Source organism: Piliocolobus tephrosceles, chromosome 16, assembly GCF_002776525.5.
Source record: "Piliocolobus tephrosceles isolate RC106 chromosome 16, ASM277652v3, whole genome shotgun sequence".
Lineage (NCBI taxonomy): Eukaryota > Metazoa > Chordata > Mammalia > Primates > Cercopithecidae > Piliocolobus > Piliocolobus tephrosceles.
The window spans coordinates 73000823-73018247 of NC_045449.1; the positions used below are offsets into that span (position 1 = coordinate 73000823).

The following is a 17425-nucleotide window of genomic DNA, read 5'->3' on the forward strand; positions in this document are numbered from 1 at the left end:
TTCCCACCATGGCTAAGACAGTCACCTGCTATCCTTCCCACCATGGCCAGGAGAACGCCTGGGGTCTGTGACTGCACCCAGCATGTCCTGGGCATCACCCTGTGGAGCAGAAGGAGCCCGGGATGTGGCAACACTCACACCTGAGATCAAATTCCAGAACAGCTGCTGTCCTGCTGGGCACCTTTGAGCAGATTACTTAACCTCTCTGAGCCTCCGTTCCCTTTTTGGTAGAGCGGGGACAGCAACATCTGCCTTCCCGGGGTGACTATGCGGGTTTAGCAATCACCAAGGTGGAGGGTCTGGCACACAGGTATTGGACAAAAAGAAATCACCATTAATCAAGGGACATGAGCATTCGCAGGTATGTGAGTTAGGAAAGAGGGAGCGTGAGGCTGGCAAATTTCTATACCAGCGTGAGACTGCATAAGGACATACTCCAGCTCTGCGAAGTTGCTCGGGAGGCTCTGGGACCTGCCAGGCCTGGGGGAACCCACTCAGCATTCTGGGCAGTGACCTCGCGCTCTGGCCTGCGTGGAGGATCTGCAGAAGCAGCAGAAGGCTGCAGTGCCTCCAACCCCGTCTCGCTCCCCTTTCTTACTCCCGAGTCTCCTCCCTCTCTCCTTCCCTCTTCCTCTAACTCATCTGCAAGCACCAGCCAGTTGGCAGGCTGGACACCCAGCAAAGGAGCCATGGAGACTTCTTGCTGGTTTTGGCCGAGACCACCAGTACTGTGTGTTGAGTCCCCAGAGGCTAATTCCAGCAGAGGAGGGACAAAGTAAGTCCTGAGAGATCCAGGGAAGCAGCGAGCCAGGGAACATCCACGGAGGCAGGTTGGGTCTCAGTTTCGGGGTGGTTTCCCCTTTTCCTCCCAGGCTGGTGTCCTTCAATCCCATAGACCAGACGGAGGTGCCCCCATGGATGCCAGATGTCCAGCCCACCCCAGGAGGTGGTGAGTATTGTTTGAGCATCAGCTCGCCCAGGGCAGGGGCTTTGTTTGGCTCCTTTGTTGCATCTCAAGCATGTCATGTGTGCTCACTGCACATGAGATGAGCAGGTCTCTCATGCCACTGGGGGACTCTGCCATAGAGAAGGATTCAGCACAGGGCCCTGCTCATGGTTGGCTGGGGGATAGTGGTGTGGGGAGGCTGACTGGCAGGGGTTACTCACTGTTCCATGGCTTATGACTGGAGCACATGTGATGGCCAAGAGGCAAAAAGCAAAGTGCCCAGGAAGACCCTGACCAGCCCAAGGGATGCAGGCAGGTGGCCTCAGTATCCAGGTAAGGGTGGGAGAAATCCAGGGGCAGGGAAGGTGTGCTTGGGGCCGTGTTGGTTTTTCCTCCTGAGCTGGTAATGCCAAGGCTAGTGAGGTCCTGAATCGTAACCATCACATTGCAGGGACCTCCACTTTGCTTAGTGGGGAGCAGATAGGTACCGAAACATTTTAGCCACCAACAGCGATAAAACCCGCCTTCTTTGTGGACCTCCCTCTGTGGATCCCCTGGAGAGACCAGGGGCCCTGCAATCAGCCTCAATGTAAGGCCTGCAGGGTCAGAAGGACCCAGGTGTGGGCAGCCAGGCCGGCCGGGGACGCATGTCTTCCCTGCCCTTCCTCCGTAGGAGGGAGCCTGGCCTGCTCCTCCTTCTAAGCTGCTCACAGGCCTCTCTTGTCGTCTGTTCTGTCTTGAGTGGGATTGTGTCAAGACCTCACTATCTTGCCTATCCTCCCTGGCACTATCCACGGGCTCTCTGCGTTCCCTCCGGCTTGTGCTTTGGCAAAGCTGTCCACTCCGGAGCAGGCGGGGCAGCCATGAAGCCTGAGAGAGAGGTGTGTGTCCTGCTCTCTGCACTGTGACGCCTCGTGCTCCCCGAAAACCAGGGAGAAATTACTCTGCCCCAGCGGAACATGCCCGGACAAGCCTCCTCTCCAGCTGTAATTAATACTCTGGGGAAAACACAGACTTGGGGTTTTTATACTTCCACACACACACACACACACACCCACACAGAGATTTCTTTCCGTTGTCCTCCAATCCTATCTCAAATGTTTAATGTCCTGCTTCTTTCATGGGTAGCACAAAACCACCCAACTGGATACATCCAGAAAGCCGAGGGAGACACCAGGGACCCTCTTCAGGTTCCGTGATGCAGAACTTGAGCGTTTGGGAGCTGATTGGCCAACAAGCAGTGCCCGCGCTGCATCCCGGATGTGGAGCAAAGCGGCTTTGGCCTTCTCAGAGTCAGGAATGGCCGTGAGTTTGGGTTAACCCTTTGTGGTCAACATTCTGGGGCATTGCTCTTTATTTCCCCATCACAGTAGCCTAACTGATGCACTAGTCCAAACACATATGTGCGCATACCAAGCGCTTCTGCCACCTGACTCCTTACAAAACACTCTGGTGAGGCAGGAGCCTTGCAGTCCCATGAAGCTAGGCAGTTAGCAGCTCTGACAGTGGAAATGTTCTCTCAAAGGACAGGAGAGGGCCAGGTGCAGCAGCTCATGCCTGTAATCCTGGCATGTTGGGAGGCCGAGGCAGGCAGATCACTTGAGGTCAGGAGTTCAAGACCAGCCTGGCCAGTATGGTGAAACCCCATCTCTACTAAAAATACAAAAAAATTAGCCAGGCATGGTGGCATATGCCTGCAATCCTAGCTACTTGGGAGGCTGAGGCAGGAGAATGGCTCAAGCATGGTAGGCGGAGGTTACAGTGAGCCAAGACTGTGCCATTGCACTCCAGCCTGGGTGACAGTGTGAATGAGACTCTGTCTCCAAAAAAAAAAAAGGACAAAGGACAGGGCTGGGCATGGTGGCTCACATCTGTAATCCCAGCACTTTGGGAGGCCGAGGTGGGCGGATCACTTGAGGTCAGGAGTTTGACACCAGCCTGACCAACATGGCGAAACCCCATCTCTACTAAAAATACAAAAAAATTAGCCAAGTGTGGTGGTGCACATCTGTAATCCCAACTACTCAAGAGGCTGAAGCAGGAGAATCGCTTGAACCTGGGAGATGGAGGTTGCAGTGAGCCGAGATGGTGCCACTACACTCCAGCCTGGGTGACAGAGCAAGACTCCATCTCAAAAAAAAAAAAAAAAGACAGGAGAGCTCATGTGGGCCAGGAAGGGTGGAGTCCTCTGTGTCTCCTACTGGTCAGAGAGCTCCTTTGGGGCGGCATGAGGAGGTGCGGGTGGGAATGGGCTCAGAAATCCAAGCCTGTGAAATCCACAGTCTCCTACAGGGAGCCTTGACTTCTCCAGGCAAATTCTCAGTGTGAAAAGAAGCCTGAACAACCAGGGCTGTGGTCTTGCCTTGGCCACTTCTAACGTGGGCCTGGGCAAATAACTGACCCATCCTAAGCCTCAGTTTCCTCATTTGTAGAATGGGGCCACCAGCATTGCTCCTGCCTTCTGAACAGGCCTGTTGTAAGGATGACATGGGATGGCAGATGTCACTTGTGATGACCTGTGTCCAAGCTCCTTATCAGCTGGAGATGCTGTGCCCAGATAAAGGATTGGGTGTGTCTGACTCAGCTGAGGCAGGTGCAGGGACCACAATTTAAGACCAAATAGGCTCAGCTTCTCATGGGTCCTCCTCAGCTATTCTCACTGGGGGCAAGGAGGGTGCAGCCCCGAGGCATGGTGACACGTAGTGATGATGAGGCTGGTTGGGTTGCTGGTGGCCTCTAGGTTCCCTTCTCCCCAGTTTTCTCGTGTTCCTTACTACTCAGTCTTTGAGAGGCTTGGAGGCATTGTTTTTCTCTCATGTTCTCTTATTTTATTTATTTATTTATTTATTTTTGAGATGGAGTCTCGTTTTGTCACCCAGGCTGGAGTGCAGTGGTGTGATCTTGGCTCACTGCAACTGCTGCCTCCTGGGTTCAAGAAATCCTCCTGCTTCAGCCTCCCGAGTAGCTGGGACTACAGGCGTGTGCCACCACACCTGGCTAAGTTTTTGTTTTTTTCAGTAGAGACAGGGTTTCACCATGTTGGCCAGGCTGGTCTCAATCTCCTGACCTCGTGATCCGCTCGCCTCGGCCTCCCAAAGTGCTGGGATTATAGGCGTGAGCCATGGCGCCAGGCTCTCCTTATTTACAATCAAAATGTTCCTGAGAAGAAACACTGTGAAGCAGTCTTCTTGCTAAGCCTTTCCAGAGCTAAGTTCTGGCTCCTGCAGAGCCCTCCTCATTGAGGAGAGGAGGCTGTTCTCGAGGCATGGCAAGCCAGGGTGTCTGTCTCTACACTAGGACTGTGTGTCCCAGGCCCACAAGTGCTCTGACATCCCTGCAGCTCATCTCCTTCCACCCTGCAGGGGACTGGGGACAAGGGCCAGGCCCAGCCTGTGTATGTGCCTGGGTTTGTTCCAGCAGCTGGGCAGTTACTGCAGAGACTGCTTGGGTGTAAAGAAGAAAACAGTTCTGCTTCTGGTCAAGATGGAGAAATGGGGACTGATGTGTCTGCCTCCTAGAACAATAACAACAAGCTGAAGACTAGTTTCTGAGACAGTAGACAAGATACAGTGAAGGGCAGTGATCCCCCAGTGATGGTCATACCGGAGCTGCATGGTCGTTCCAGCTGATTGTCTTGAGGAAGTTTTCAGGCCATGGTGCAGGGACCCCAGGTCAAGCCTGGTGTAGTCCCTGAGTTGAGGAGACAGAGCTGAGAGGTGGGGAGCCAAGGTAGCTGGAGTTATAAGACAGAGCAATGGGGAGAAGACAGCTGGACAGAGAAAGAGCTCTACAGATACTCAGAGGGTCCCACTGAGCACTCAGCTGAGTACCGATCAGCACAAGCTTTGGAGGAAACCACCCAAGGCTGAGGCGAGAACCCCCCGGAGGGATGAAGGACACAGCACTCGGCACCCTCACAGGGCCAGGAGTAGCTCAGTCCTCACTAGTCGGACTGGAACAGGAACTCTTTACTGTTCATGGGGCACTGGGTAGAGCATGCAGAGTCTTGCCTTAGTAGCAGGAACAATCAGACCTAGAATAAATACAGCCCCGGGCACATTGGGGCTGTATTTATTGTAAAAGAAAATTGCCTTTGTTAACATTATCATTTATACAGAAAATCTGACGGAATTGACACAAAATCTACTAGAACTAGTAAATGGATTTAGCAAAGCTGCAGGACACAAGATCAATGTACAAAAAATCTATTTTGTTTCTATGCGCTAGCAACAATCAATCAGAAATTGAAAGAAAAATACCATTTTAAGGAGCATTGAAATATGAATGACATTGGCATAAATCTAAGAAAAGATGTGCAAAATCCGTACACTGAAAACCATAAACCATTGATGAAATTAAAGAAGTTCTAAATAAATGGAGAGAAATACCTTGTTTATGAGTCAGAAGGCCCAGTATTGTTAAGATGTCAATGAGTGCTGTATTAGTCCGTTCTCATGCTGCTATGAAGAAATACCCGAGATGGAGTAATTTATAAAGGAAGGAGGTTTAATTGACTCACAGTTCCACATGGCTGGGGAGGCCTCAGGAAACTTACAATCATGGCGGAAGACGCCTCTTCACAGGGCGGCAGGAGATAGAATGAGTGCAAGCGTGGAAATACCAGACACTCATAAAACCATCAGATCGCGTGAGACTCACCCATTATCATGAGAACAGCATGGGGAAAACCACCCCCATGGTCCAATTACCTCTACCTGGCCCTGCCCTTGACACATGGGGATTACAATTGGAGGTGATATTGGCATATCAATCCCTCAAACTGACTTACAGATTCAGTTCAATCCCGATCAAAATCTCAGCAGGCATTTTTTTTTTCTTAGAAATTCACACTAATTCTAAAATTCATATAGAAATGTAAGGGGCCTAGAAGAGCCAATACAACTTTGAAAAAGAAGGACAAAGGACGGGAAGATTAACTGGTTTCAAGACTTACTAGGAAGCCATAACAATCACTGTAATAGCTGTGGTAGGACTGGCATCAAGACAGGCCAAGAGATCCAAGAAACAGAATATCAAAACCAGAAATCATGACAACTGATTTTTGATAAGACTGCAGGGACAATTCAATGGGGGAAAGGATGATGTTTTTAACAAGTAATAGTGGAATCATTGGACATTCATATGGAGAAAAATAAACTTCAATCCATAGCTCGCCCCATGCACAAAAGCTAATTCGAGATAAATCGTGGAACCAAATATAAAACCTGAAACTACAGAACATCTAGAAGAAAGCATAGGAGAAAAAAATCTCTTTACATTTTAGCAAAGAAGACATAATAAATGCCAAATAACCACATGAATAGATTCTCAACATCATTAGTCACTAGGGAAATATAGATCAAAACCACAGCGAGCTACCACGACACACCTCGTCGAATGGCTAAAGTTATGAAGACTGACAACACCAAGGTTGAGGAGGCTGAAGAACTGCAATTCTCACCCACGGCTGGTGGGAATGTGAAGTCGTGCAACCACTTTGGAAAACTGTTTGGCACTTATTTAGGGCGTTAAAATACACTTACCTTGAGATCCAGCCATTTCATCCAAGAGAAAAGAAACAATATGTCCATGCACAGACTTGCACACACATATTCACAGCAGCTGTATCTGTAACAGCCCCAGACTGGAAACAGCCCAAATGTCCTTCAAGGAGTGAATGAGTCAGCGCTTTGTAGCTCAATCCCCGCATGGAATACTACTTGGCCAGAACAAGGAAAAAAGTATTTCTATGTACAACATCAGAGAAGAGCCTCCGAATAACTATGATGAGTGGAGGAAGGCAAGCAGAAAATGAAGACGGATGCTACGATTCTATTTACATAAAACTCCAGAAAATATAAATATTCTACAGCGACAAGAAGCAGAGTCAGTACTTGCCTTGGAAGAGAGGATTGGGTGGGGTGTGAGGAAGAGATTACAAAGGGGCACAATGTAATGGTTGTGGGTGATGATCACAACCATTCTCTTGATGGTGGTGATGGTGTCATGGGTATACATATATATCAAAGCTTATCAAATTGCATACTCTATGTGAAGTTTATCATATCCCCATTGTACTTCAATAAAGCTATTTAGAAAACATCCAAGTTTACGGGGCCAGGCAAATGACCGCATCAATACTTAGAGTACAAATGGACTTTTTTTTTTTTTTTTTTAGATGGAGTCTCGCTCTGTTGCCCAGGCTGGAGTGCTGTGGTGCAATCTTGGCTCATTGCAACCTCTGCCTCCCGGGTTCAAGCGATTCTCGTGCCTCAGCCTCCCGAGTAGCTGGGATTATAGGTGCCTGTCACCATGCCCGGCTAAGGTTTGTATTTTTAGTAGAGATGGAGTTCCACTACATCAGCCAGGCTTGTCTTGAATTCCTGACCTCAGGTGATATGCCCGCCTTGGCCTCCCAAAGTGCTGGGATTACAGGCGTGAGCCACCGTGCCCGGCCCCACAAATGGATTCTTTATTCTACAAAAGACTCACCAGGAGGCTCCTTCCGATGCTTCCCTGTAAAATAGATTCAGTTTATAGCAGTGGCAACTCAGGAGGAGGCTGTGTGAAGGCTGCTGCCCTACTCGTGGTGAACACTTGGGGGCGCCCGTGAGGCCAGCACTCGGCGGCATTCCACCCTCCTCCCAAGGAAAACTGCATCTAACCTTGACAGACAGGGGCGCCTACTCGGTAGGGGGAACCCTGTTACACACGGCCCACTGTGTGAAGCCCGAGGCCCTGTGAAGGGGATCCCCTGGGCTCTGTCTCTTTGTCCTCTTCCTGCCGGAAAGCCGGAAAGCGGGGAGCAGAGCCCGAGCTGCCTCTGCCCGCAGCCCTTAGTGGCTACGAGGTGACCGGCTTCTAGGACAGAAGCACCCGGCTCAGGTCTGGCTCTAATGTCAGGTCTAGCTCCAGGCCATTTGGTCAGTGCCCACTTCTGAGCCAAGGGTGGGCTTAGGGCAAACGCAGTACAAAAAAGTGTGCCCAACTTTTCTAGTTTTAGCTGAAGAAGACTTCGTACTCCTTTAACCCCGACGGATCTACTTTCTGGTCCTGGTTTTTGAAAAACGCTGTGCTGGCCTTGTACACACACCACCCAAGACCCAGGACCTAGCAGAAGAGAGGCCCCTTGAGGGCCGAGGGCTGCAAATTCGTGGCAAGTCTGCATTTTCTAATTTTGTTCTCAATAAATATACATTACAGATAATCTCCAACTTACGAAGGTTTGACTTACAATTGACTTAGAATTTTTCGACTTTATGTTCGTTGGGTTTTTTAGGGGTATTAAATGCTTTTTTTTTTTTTTTTTTTTGAGACAGAGTCTTGCTCTGTTGACCAGGCTGGAGTGCAGTGGTGTGATCTCAGCTCATGCAACCTCTGCCTCCCGAGTTCAAACGATTCTCCCGCCTCAGCCTACCAGTAGCTGGGACTACAGATGCCCGCCACCATGCCTGGCTAATTTTTGTATTTTTTGTAGAGATGGGGTTTCGCCATGTTAGCCAGGCTGGTCTTGAACTCCTGACCTCAGGTGATCTGCCCACCTTGGCCTCCCAAAGTACTGGGACTACAAGCATGAGCCACCACGGCCGGTCCATTGAATGCATTTTTGACTTACAATATTTTCACCTTATGATGGGTTTATCATGACTTAACCCCATCGAAAGTCCAGAAGCATCGTACTTGTATAAAAATCTCCCTAAAGTAAAACTCTGCAAGTGAATCCGTGGAGGGGGTCAGCCACAGGTGGGTAATGGGGTTGGAGGTACGGAGCAATGAACCAATGGGCTTAGGCCGTAGCAGCCAGTCCCCCAGCAAGGGTCAACACTGGGAACTGAGCCGATATCTGAAGCCCCTTTCCCCAAGGAGACGAGGCCATGGAGGTAAGTCGGACCACCCTGGACCAGCGAGCTGGGACTGCCTGAGGGATGGGTGGCCATGCATGGAGCAGCTGGGGTGGGGGACCTTGGGGTTGGGGGAGGGAAAGGATCAGGAAGGCAGTGACACTGCTTCTCAGGCCAACCAGAATTGCCTAAAAACAATCGTCCTCCATCCTTACCCCATTTATCCATTTCCCCTTTAGCCCCTCTGGCCCCCAGTCCTGCTTTCCCCAGCACATTTTGGGCTCGCCCACGGGGGACAAGAGAGAAGACGACACGGAGGTGCGTAACGGTGCCAAGCTTTCCCTCCTCAGCCCCCAAACTCTTCCTCCCTCCAGTGGCTGGGAAATCCCAGAAACTCCGGGCTTTCATTATCAGCAGCTCCCAAGATGTTCAACATGCTCATATCTGTCAAAAACTATTCAGGAAAAATAGAGAAGTCTTTATACCTTTTATTCAGCCAATTTTCCCCGAGGCACTCTGGGCTCTCTAAGAAAAGAAAAAGAGAGAAAGGAGAGAGAATCACAATCAATGTTGTCATCATGCATCTGGTTGCTGGCGATGCTATTTGCTCATCGACTAGGGAAGTCTGGAGGTGGAAGCATCATCTCCCTGGGAGTCCGAGGAATCCTGCCCGGGTTAACCTCCGGCTGCCATCTGCATCTCAAGCATGGCTGGGAGGCAGCATTTAGATAACAGGCAGAGATAAAGCAAAACAGGGCACGGTGGACCGGCCACCCAGAGGTTTCAGACTCATTTTCTCTGTTACTCTGGATGTTCCTTTCTCTCCCCCTCTCTTTCTTTCCGTTGCCTCAAACTCCAAGCAATCCCTTTCCTCTTCTCCTAGCACCCTACCACCTGGTTCGAGGTTGTCCACGAATGCAGGCCTTGTGGCTTGTTGATGGTGACATTTAGTTTCACACTGGGTTTCCTCTGCCACGCTGCAGGGATTTGCTGCGGGGATTTGCTTCCTCCTCCAGGTGTAGGGCGGGGGTCACTGTCACTGTGAGTGCAGTCATGGCATGCACATTCATTTTATTTATTTATTTAATTTGTTTCTGGAGACGGAGTCTCGCTCTGTCGCCCAGTCTGGAGTGCAATGGCGTGATCTTGGCTCACTGCAACCTCTGCCTCCCAGGTTCGAGCGATTCTTGTGCCTCAGCCGCCCGACTAGCTGGGAGTACAGGTGTGTGCCACCAAGCCCAGCTAATTTTTTGTATTTTTAGTAGAGACGGGGTCTCGCCATGTTACCCAGGGTGGCCTCGATCTCCTGAGCTCAGGCAATCCACCCGCCTCGGCCTGCATGTTCATTTTATGTTATTAAAGAAAAGTAATTTAGCAAATTCTAAATCCCATCAAACACATAATTCTAGAGGCAATCGTTGTGTGTTACTGTGAGTCAGGTGCACCTACCAGCAGCAGGAACGGCTCAGTGATATGGGCAGACTGGCAAGGACCACCACTCACTCACTTTATGATCCAGGGCCTGGGGCCAGGGTATCCGCTCCTGCCTAAGTCACAGAGCTAGCTCCCCGGGGCCTGGGACTTCACACACGTGCCTGGACACCTTTCTTTTCTTACTTAGTATGTCATTGAGGAGTTTAGGAACAAAGGGGTGTGTGTACAGTGTGCTTTAAGCAAACTTAGATTTTCTTCCTTTGTTTTAGTAATGTTTCATAATTTTCTGTGTACATGATTTGCACATTTTTAAATTGTAAAATGCACATAACATAAAATGTGCAATTTTAACCATTTCCGAATGTACAATTCAGTGGTATTGAGTACATTCACACTGCTGTCAATCACCACTGCTCTCTGATGCCTGAACCTTTTCGTCACTCCAAAAAGAATATCCATAGCTGTTAAGACGCCACTCCCTGCCCCCGGCCTCCCGTGCATATGTGTGTGTGTGCGTATTTTTTTAAAACTTAGTGTAAAAACTAAAAGCAAGTAAAAAGCTTCTGTAATTGAAAGACGGTCAGACTGGGCCTCTTTCTTCAGATCTAGAAAAATCACCACCACTATCCTCATCCACATCACTGTAAAAAGGTAACAGCGGTCGTTTCGTTTGCATGGTTTATGAGCCAGGCACTTCCTCTACATTGCTTCATTGAGCCCTCCCAACAGCTCTAGCAGGCAGGTACACTTCTTACTCTTCCCATTCTTCAGATAAAGAAACCAAGGCCCCAGCTGGTGAAGCGACTGTGACCACAGTAACTGGGTCTGCCGGCCTGTCCCCCAGAGTAGGTTACCCGAGCTGCCTGTCTCACCCGCAGGTGGAAAGGAGTACCCCACCCTGTGGGAGGCGAGAATGAATGTGGCCACAGAACACAGAACTGCATAGGGCCTGGCTTCCCTGCTGGGTTTGTGCACATCACAACGGCAGTATTGGGTACGTCATCGGCGGGCCCCTCCCAGCCACATCAGGGAGGGCTGTGGGCCACAGAGCAGCTGAACTTGAACTGGGCACTGGGCAGCCCATTTCCAAGGTAGCTCCGTGGAGTCCCTGTTCTCCTCCCCAGTAAAAGGGCAAAGGTAACTTCCGGCCCGTGGAGCCGTTTCCACACACAACTCACAAAGTGACGCTGAGAAGGGCAGGTGTGATTGGAAGGCACTGCCAGTGAGAGAGAGTCACTTCGAAAGGAAATGTGTCATCTGAATGGCTTGCATCAACTGCTGCCTTCGTTAATTTGGGGGATTTTTTCTTTTTTTGAGACGGAGTCTCGCTCTGTCGCCTGGGCTGGAGTGCAATGGTGCGATCTCAGCTCACTGCAACCTCCGCCTCTCTGGTTCAAGCGATTCTCCCGACTCAGCCTCCAAAGCAGCTGGGATTACACGCATGCGCCACCATGCCTGGCTATTTTTTGTATTTTTAGTAGAGATAGGGTTTTACCATGTTGGTCAGGCTGGTCTTGAACACCTGACCTGAGGCGATCCACCTGCCTTGCCCTCCCAGAGTGCTGGGATTACCGTGTGAGCCACCGCACCCAGCTGGATTTTCTTATTGGTGATTTCTTTTCCTGAAGTGAGTTCTTCTTCCGATTCAATACAATTTGGTTCCATTGAATCCAGCCCCACTGAACAAACCCACAGCCAGGCATGTGGATCTGGAGCCAGGTCTGGAGCCTTGGAAGAGTATGTCTGTGGCTCTGCTGGAGGCAGGCTCGGGCCCGTGGGCTGAGAAGGTGAAGCAGGACTAAGCCAAGGATTCAGGGCTTCACCTCTCTTCCAGAACGCCTCCGTGTCCCCTGTCCTTTCTCCTCTACTGGCCCAGGCTCTGTCCTTAGATTTCCTCCCAGCACAGTAACACCTTTTGGCTCTGGAATTCCCAGTCTTTGGGCCACATCAGCCCAGATGGGAGCTGGCAGAGCACCCTGTTCACCCCACCCCATCCCCCCCAGCTTCCCTGCCTCTGCCAACCCTTCTCTCCTGAGAGATTGCTGGCATCCCTCAAGTTCTCTTAAATGTGTCACACACTTACGAGTGTTTTTATTTGGTCAAGGTGAAATACGTCCTACCTGCACTGTGTGAACCCAGGGGTTGCAGTGGCATCTGGAGGCCCGGAGGCTGGGCCCCATTTCAATCACCAAAGAGTCTTCATTTTTGAAAGCTCCAGTACTAGAGGGAGGGTCAAAGAGCCAGTCGAGCCTGATGCCTCAACCACAGGGTCCAACCTGTTTTCCTGGCTCTTCGGGCCAGGAGCTCCCCAAGCCCAGCTTCGTCCTCCATCCTTTCACAGAACCTCCAGGGTCATGAAATTCCCTGCACCTCCCGGGAGGCCCTTGCGCATGAAAAGGAAGGTGGTCTCCGTGCGGAGCGGCCCACTCCCGCGGTGGCCTGGCTGCCTGTCCCTGGGATGGCGCCTGGCTTTGTGTTTCTGAGATGAATGCTGGCTCCCCATCCTCTTCTGTATTCCTAGCATTTTCTGTCTCTGGTCCCTGCCCCACCTACCCAATCCTGGGGGTGGCGGAAGGAGGGAGGCCCCCGGGTTCATTCCCACTCCACGGGCCTTTCGGATGACATCCCACGGGCATGCTCCCAGGGTCATGAAACACGGAGCTGATTCTCAGCCTCACTGTTAGCAAACACTGCTCTCAGCCGCTCAGCGGGATAATCAATTATGGTAATGTTTGCCTCCGTGAATCAGGTTCACGGTTCATGGAGGAACACAGGGATCAGCACAGTGGTGCCGACTTCCCCAAGTGCACGTGCAGTCACGCCCTTCAGCAAAGCCCAGACAGAGCAAGAACCGCCTGCCAGGCTCAGATTGTCTCCACACTCCCAGACGGTGAGCGTCCAATGTGGAGCCCGTGGTCTGCCTTCCCACTAGACTGTGACACCCCCACGGGCAGAGGCCATATCTTAGAGGTTCCAGTGTCCTCAGACACTGGTGTGGGGCCACCATGGACCAGAGGCATGGAAAGGAAAGGATGCTTCTGAATGAACAATGGAATGGCCTTGTAACGGGTAAGCGTTTGCCTCCAGAGGTCAGAGCTGGACCCCTGTTTTGAAGCATGGGATTGGATCCTTTGAGAGTAATATTTGCTCTTGGGGAACCCCAGCCACGGATGTGCATTTATCCACCCGGAGAGGCCTTTTCTCTTGTTCTCCCTTCTGTCCTGTCTCTCCTTTAGGCCCCTTGATTCCACCTGGCTCACAGCTCAACCTCCCACCTTCGCACCAGTCCCTCCAAAGACGAGGTCCTTGTGGGCTTCTCCCTGCAGTTCTTCTCAAGGACACGTGATTCTGTCTTTATCGAACTCCGTCCAAACAATGGAAGTCTCCCACCTCCCAAAGCCTTTAACCCTAGCTGTCTTCTGTCCATAAAACATCTCATTCTTCAGAAATTAAACTGGGGCTTGCTTATGTGGCCCTTGAAATGAAAAGCAGACGTGTCCCTTAGTACAACTCATCGTTAGTGGATCATGCAAGACAACCGGCTGGGAAAAAACCCTCATGTCGAAATCAGACCACTCCCACTCATCGGTGGCCCCTCGGCTTTGCCGTCACACATACGTCCCTCCTCTCCCCAGTTAGGTGCGAGTTACTTGATTACGGGGAAGGTCTAGAAAGGCACAGAGCAAGCGGAACATGGATTTCTGCATGGATGTGTCCCCAGCTCTTTGATAAAGTCAATGTATTAGCAGTGGCCATCACGTGTCTTGTTTATTGAACATCTACTGTGTCAGGCACTGAATATACATCATTGACCTCAAGTCAGCCCCATTAGGGACACATTCTTCTTCTTCTTTTTTTTTTTTTGAGACGGAGTCTCGCTCTGTCTCCCAGGCTGGAATGCAATGGTGTGATCTCGGCTCACTGCAAGCTCCACCTCCCGGGCTCATGCCATTCTCCTGTCTCAGCCTCTCGAGTAGCTGGGACTACAGGCGCCTGCCATCGCGCCCAGCTTATTTTTTTGTATTTTTAGTAGAGACGGGGTTTCACCCATGGTCTCTATCTCCTGACCTCACGATCCGCCTGCCTCGGCCTCCCAAAGTGCTGGGATTACAGGCGTGAGCCACCATGCCCGGCCCTAGGGATACATTCTTACCCTTGATTCCAAGATGAGAAAGGGGATGCTCTGATGTTTTTCTGGTTTGTTTCACTTTATTTTTTAAATTTTTCAACTAAAAAATTTTTTTTTGAGCAGGATCTTGCTCTGTTGCCCAGGCTGGAGTGCAGTGGCACAATCATAGCTCACTGCAGCCTCGATCTCCAGGGCTCAAGTCACCTTCTTGCATCAGCCTCCCAAGTAGCTGAGACTACAGGCATGCACCAACATGCCTGGCTGGCTGGATCTCTCTCTCTTTCTCTCTCTCTCTTATTTTTTTTTGGTAGAGATTTGGGGGCGGGTCTCAGTATGTTGCCCAGGTTGGTCTTGAACTCCTGGCCTCAAGTGATCCTCCCACTTCGGCCTTCCAATGTGCTGGGGCTACAGGTGTGAACCACGGCACTCGGCCTGTTTCACTTTAAGTTTGAGCCCTCTGTGTAACGCCATCCTGCGCTTCTCGGGAGGTGATATGTGGAGATTCCATCATTTTGGGACACCTGCACCTCTTCTTAACTCCACTGACAAGCACAACTGAATCAGCCGCAGATGGGATTCAGGCTGGGAAGAGGGGTAGGGAAAAATGGGGCCTGTCCTGGTGCCAGGGTTTAGGGGAGCACACCTAACTGATGTTGATGTGGACGGTGCTGAGGAAGATGACTGTGATCACATGGAGCTGTTTGTGCGGGAGGAAGCTTGATTGCCTGAAGCAGGGAGATGGTTTTTGTCACTTTGGCTGCCATGATAATACCATAGGCTGCCGGCTTAAACAACAGAAATGTGTTTCTCCCAGTTCTGGAGGCTGGAAGTTTATGATTAGGGAGCAGCGTGGTTGGGTGCTGGCGAGGGCTCTTGTCCTGGCTTGTAGACAGACGCCTTCTCACTGCGTCTTCACGTGGCAAGGAGACAGCGTGAAAGCAGGCTCCCTGGTGTCTGTTCTTGTAAGGGCACTAATCCCATTGCAAAGGGACCCTCCCTTATGACCTATCTAACCCTAATCACCTCCCAAAGGCCCCATCTCCAGATACCATCCCTTGGGGGGTTTAGGGCTTCTATATAGGAATTTTGAGGAGTGACCAACATTCAGTCCAGCACACACAGTTTCCACATATTCACTCTATTCTTTGCTTTTCTTCTTCCGTGTTTTCCTAAATGTGCAGTGACGGTGCTTGGACCTAGTTTATGGTCAGAGTAGATTTATTCCTGCAGCAGAGGCACTGGTGCCAGGAAAGACCTCGGGAGCTCTGGTTCCCAGCATGCTACCGCTGCTGGTGAAGGAGGTGCTACCTGAGGAGCCCCGGGGTAGGGGGCAGGCCGTGTGGAGGGTCCTCGAGGCAGCTTTGAGAAACTCCCCGTGCATCACTCTCTTGTTGTGTTACTTCGGATTTTCTGAAACGATCTGTTTGTGCTCTTTCCCTGAGGGGAACTGGAGGTGAGGGGTGCAATTTTATAAATAAAAAATCAACTGTGGAGGCTTAAACCTGGCTTGTGATGATGGTGATCAGAGCAGGAGAGCCACATCTATTTAATGTGATGTTTTCCTCCTCCTTCTGAATAGAAATTTGCCTTTAGAGAGGAAAGGAGGTGAGAGAAAGGAGAGGGGAGGGAAGGGGAAGGGAGCACAGGGCAGGAGAGGGCAGGGGAGGGGATCTGGCTTATGGCTCTGAGCCATCATTAGCGAGACCAGGGAGTTCTGGCAGGTTCTGGCCATCACAGTGGCCACTGGAGTGGCTTTGGATTTTGAGCACACAGTCCATACTTAGGCCCATGGGAAGGGCCATCCCCTTACTGGGCCTCCACAGGGCAGCAGGGCAGAGGTTAGGGGTCACATGCTGTGCTCAGAGCAGTTTGGCCTCCTCTCCCAGGAAGCCCGGACAGGGCTCCACAGCAACCTGCCTGGAGTCCCCCTTTCAAGGTCCTTCCAGGCACTCTAGGCCTTTAGCTCTGCTCCAGTGGGGCCTTACTCCCCCCTGCCTGCGTGGACACTGCTGTGGGCCCTGTGACAGCAGCATGCACGCCTAGTGCTTGCTGAATGTGTGCCAGGCTACCTGCTGGGGACTGCTTTTCTGGCGTTATGCCATTGATGATGTCATTTCAGCTTTACAACCGCCCCAGGGGGCAGGCACTACGATCACTTCTAGTTTCCAGAATCAAATCTGAAGCTTGGGGAAGCGAAGCAGCTCGCCCTAAATGCCACAGCTGGTAGCGGCTGCAGCTGGAGTTTGCGTCAAGACCCACCTGACCACAAGCTTGTGCTTAGAGCTGATTATTCTGCTCAGGCTGAGCACTCCCGGGTAAAGCCTGGAGCGTCAGAGTGAGCAGGGGGCAAAGCAACGTGGCCCCGGGAGCAAACCCACTGTGCTCCTTTTGCTCATTGCCGGGTCTAACTCCACCCTGCCTCCCACCCCAGCACGTGTGCAGCCTCAACGCCCAACATCAGCCCAAACCTTCCGTGGCCAGTGGACTCTTCCAGCTGTGGGGGCTTTGCAAGGCCCATGTGCCTTTGCCCAGGGGTGCCATTTGGGACTGCGGACTCGACCACAGTTAATGGCTTGGGTGATATATTAGAGGTTCTGTCTGGTGGGATGAGGTCTGCAGGCACCTGGCTGCCCTCAGGTGGGAGGGCGTGGGGAAGGTGCTGGCTTTGCAGGAGCAGAACTTAGCGCACACCTGTGGGCTGAACGGAACTCACTGGCCCACCCCTGAGAGGATTGACGACACATGCCACGGTGGCCTCACACAATCGGACCCTGAGAAAGACTGTTCAGACCAAAGGACCCCGGGAAAATGGTTGTTCCTTTGACATGTATTTGGAAGCTAATTTTTGGTTTGTTTGAATTTTCTGTGGTAAATGCCCATAACATAAAATGTACCATTTTAACCATCTTTAGGTGCACAGTTCAGTGGCATGAAGCACCTCGCACTATTCACCCATTCACACCGCCCGCTTCTACTCCCACCGCCCACGTCTACTCCCACCGCCCACTTCTACTCCCGCCGCCCGCCCCCACTCCCACCGCCCGCCCCCACTCCCACCGCTTACCCCCACTCCCA

At 51.3% G+C, this 17425-nt stretch overlaps 1 protein-coding gene across 3 annotated transcripts in view; it reads right to left on the reverse strand.

Moving 5' to 3' along the window:
• Positions 1–17425, reverse strand: part of RBFOX3 (RNA binding fox-1 homolog 3) — a 522015-nt gene that overhangs the window by 136267 nt on the left and 368323 nt on the right. For 2 of the 3 annotated variants that reach the window (XM_031934305.1, XM_023211645.1), the window contains exon 4: positions 9273–9312. The exons of the other annotated variant lie outside the window; for it this stretch is intronic. The gene's annotated coding sequence lies outside the window, so the exon portion shown is untranslated. The remainder of the gene's footprint in view (positions 1–9272; positions 9313–17425) is intronic. 3 annotated transcript variants of the gene reach the window in all.